Here is a 3,969-nt window from a genome sequence, read left to right as displayed (position 1 = left end):
ATTTTGGAGGCCTGAGTTTTAAGAAATTAGTTTTATGTTCTAGATAGGAGTCCTTTTTCTGAAGAACAATCTCCTATAATTTTTTCCCAATTTATGAGTTTTCTTTATACTCTATTGGTGATTTCTTTTGATGTGCAGAAATTTTTCAAAAAAGATGAGATCTCAATTGTTGATTGTTTGAAGCATTTCCTGTGCAGTTTGATTTTTTTGTTCATAAACTTTCTACCCACTCCTATGTCTTTAAGATTCCTATCTACTTTGTCCTCCAGAAGATTTAGTGTGTCATTTTTAATATTTAAGTATTTGATCCATTTTGACTGTAGTTTAGTGCATGGTGATAGGCATGTGTCTATTTTAAGCCTTTGGCATGTGGAAAGCACTTCTAGTACCATTTATTGAAGACACTATCTTTCTTCCTGTGAACATGTTTGGCCCTTTGTCAAAGATAAGGTGGCTGAGTGTGTTTATAGTTGCATCTGCATCTTCCAATCTGTTCCATTGATCCTCAGGTCTGTCTCTGTGCCAGTACTATGATGATATTTTTAAATTTTATTTTTAAAATTTCTCTTGATTTATTTATTTTTTCCCATAATTTTATTGATAAACAAATAGCAATGAGACAGTTTCCAATCAAATTGGTAGGACAGTTTCAATAATTAACACATTGCATACATTCCTTCCAGTGGTTAATTGCTGTTCAAGATGCGAACATGATATCCTATCTACAAACACCATTAGAACAAATCCCTCTATTCATTAAGAGAATGTAACTATATATCTATCCTAACCACTTTGAACACACAGATACAAAATGGACATTCATCTGTATACCCTTTTTTTTTTTTTGTTAAGTTCCATTATTTGAATATTATAGGTGTGTTAACTCAGCAAAACAATCCAAAAGAGTTCAGTAGTCCATAATGGTATTGGGTCTTCCGCTTCACTGGCAGTGTCAGAAATTGTTGACCTGAGTCCCCTATAGCTCAACATAACAGCATGGCTTTACTTCTTATATTTTGTTTTTATACTTTTCTGCTGGATGGTTAAGACCAAGGTAAAGCAGGACCTATGCAACAAGAGTTGTAACTTTTGGGTCTGAGAAGGTCAGTGAAATCCCCTCAGGATTTATCCTGAGATCCTGTACCTCAGATTGTTTGTCAGTGTCAGCCATGTGGATGAGTCACGGCCATTGTTTGGCCAATGTGCTCTCTGTGAAAGCCTGAGAGAATGTTTTCTCTCCATGTGACTCTCCTTAGGCACACTCTACATCATCGATCACTTTCTTCTTTGGCCCCATAATCTCCTTGATCAGAAAATTTGGAACACTGCCGAATTACATGGCATTACAGTACCAGTTCTCATATGTCCTGAGTCTTAATTGACCTTGGAAAGCTAGGGCCAAAATGTTGGCTTTCCTTTCAGCCCTCCTTTTCATCTAATTTTGGTCTGCAAACTTAGGTTGTTAACCATCCAGAAGACAAGCTTATTGTTATTACCATACAACTTAGGCTGTTACTGTGATGATTTTATTGCAGTGGATTTGTAGTATAATTTCAAGTCAGGGATTATGATGCCTTCTGCCTTTCCATTGATATTCAGGATTGCTTTTGCTGTTCTAGGTCTTTTCTAGTTTCAGATGAATTTTAGGAATGTGTTTTCTAGATCTGTGAGATACACTAATGGTATTTTAATTGAGATTTCATTGAATCTGTATAACAATTTTAGGAGTATGGCCATTTTCCCAATGTTGGTTCTTCTTATCCAGATGTAAGGGATATCTTTCTATTTTCTGAAATATTCTTTGATTTCTTTGTTCACAGTAGTATAATTTTCACTGTATAAATCTTTTACTTTCTTTGTCAGACTGATACCTAAATATTTCATGTTTTTTGGGTATCATTATGAAAGGTGTGGTTTTGTTAATTTCTCTCTTCATGGCATTCTTTTTTGTGTATAGAAATGCTATTGATTTTTGAGTGTTGACTTTGTGTACTGCTATGATACTGAATTTGGTTATTAAATCTTCAAGTCTTGAGACTGGGTGTGGTGGTGTGCACCTGTAGTCCCAGCTCTTGGGAGGCTGTAAACAGGAGGATCATTATGAGTCCAATCTAGTAGTGAGACCCTGAACACCCTGTAGACTTTCCCCTAAAATACAAAAAAAAAGTAAAAGTATGGATCTTTAAGGCTCTTAGTGGAGTATTTTGGGTCTTCTATGTGCAGTGTCATGCCATTTGCAAATAATGATATTATTTTATCACTTGTTCAACTCCAATTATTCCTTTTATTTCTTTCTCTTGTCTAGTTGCTCTGGCTAATGTTTCCAGAACTATATTGAACAGGAGTGGTGACAGTGGGAATCCTTATCTTGTCCTGTTCTGATTTTAAAGTGAAGGCTTTCAATTTCTGTCCACTTAGTATGTGGTGACTGTTGGTTTGTCATAGATGGCTTTTATCAGGTTGAGATAAATACCATCTATTCCAGTTTTATGTAGTGGTTTTTACCATGAATGGGTGTTGGGTTTTGTAAAAAGCGTTTTCTGCATCTATTGAGATGATCGTGTGATTTTTGTCTTTGGCTCTGTTTATGTGGTGTACTACATTTACGATTTTGCATATATTACTCCATCCCTGAATTCTTGGGATGAATCCCACTTGGTCATGATGTATAATCTTAATGATTTGCTGCATTCTGTTTGTTAGCATTTTATTGAGTTTTTAAAAATCTATGTTCATTAGAGAGATTGGCAAATAGTTCTCTTTTTTGGTGGGATCCTTCTCTGGCTTTGGAATCAGAATAAAACTTGCCTCCAGTAATGAGTTTGGAGACTTGCTTCCCTTTCAACTTTATTGAAGAGTTTGAGAAGAGTTGGCTTTAGGTTCTCTCTAAATTTTTTGTAGAATTCAGCTTTGAATCCATTAGGAATCTAGGCTTTTCTTTGTTGGTAGGGTTTTTTAAATTACATTTTTAATTTTATCGACTAATAGTGGGTTATTCAGAATTTTTATATCTTCTTGATCCAGCTTTGGTAGTTAATATGTATATAGAAATCCATCGCTTTTTTCTATATTTTTAATTCTATGAGAGTAAAGAGTTTGAAAATTAGCATTGACGATCTTCTGAATTTCTGTAGTATCTGTAGTAATTTTACCATTTTCATTCCTCATTGCATGAACTTGCATATTTTTTCCTTTTTTGGATGAAGTTGGCTAGGGGTTAATCAATTTTATTTATTCTTTCAAAGAAACCAAGTCTTGGGCCAGGGAGATGGCTCAGTGGAATAAGCACTTCCCTGGTAAGTGCAAGGGACTGAGTTCAAAACCCGGTTCCACCAAAACAAACCAACCAACCAAGTCTTCATCTCTTTATTTCTTTGTATTATTTTCTTCATCTCCTGGTACCAACTGATCAACCTCTTCCCATTTCACCCTCCTTCCTTTCTATGTCCATATTCTCTTGTAACCATTATTCTACTTTGAACTTCTATGAGATTGACTTTCCTAGTTGTAGGTGGGATCCCAAGTAACTTGTATTTCTGTGCGTGGTTTGTCTCATTTAATAAGCAATCCCCAGATCCATCCATATAGTTACACGTGACAGAATTTCATTCCATTTAGTGACTAAATAGTGTTACTTTGGGTAGGTTCTTTATTCATTCACTGGTTGATGGACACACAGCTTGTTTTTATTTCTTGACTACTGTGAAAAGCATGAAAATACAGGTGTCTGTCTGAGATACTGATTTCATTTCCTCTTAATATCCATTGTTCTTGTGTATGTCCTCTTCAATTTCTTTCATCAGTGTTTAGAGTTTTCATTTTATAGGGTTTTTTTTGTTTAAAATGTTTTCTAGGTTTTTTTCCCATAATTTTATTGATAAACAGATAGCAATGAGACAGTTTCAAATCAAATCGGTAGGACAGTTTCAATAACTAACACACTGCATAAATTCTTCCTAGTGGTTAATT

The sequence above is a fragment of the Octodon degus genome, unplaced genomic scaffold (assembly GCF_000260255.1).
Source record: "Octodon degus isolate 3935 unplaced genomic scaffold, OctDeg1.0 scaffold00007, whole genome shotgun sequence".
NCBI classification, from domain to species: Eukaryota; Metazoa; Chordata; class Mammalia; order Rodentia; family Octodontidae; genus Octodon; species Octodon degus.
The sequence above is the reverse complement of the archived record's forward strand: the minus strand, read 5'-3'. Positions refer to the sequence as shown.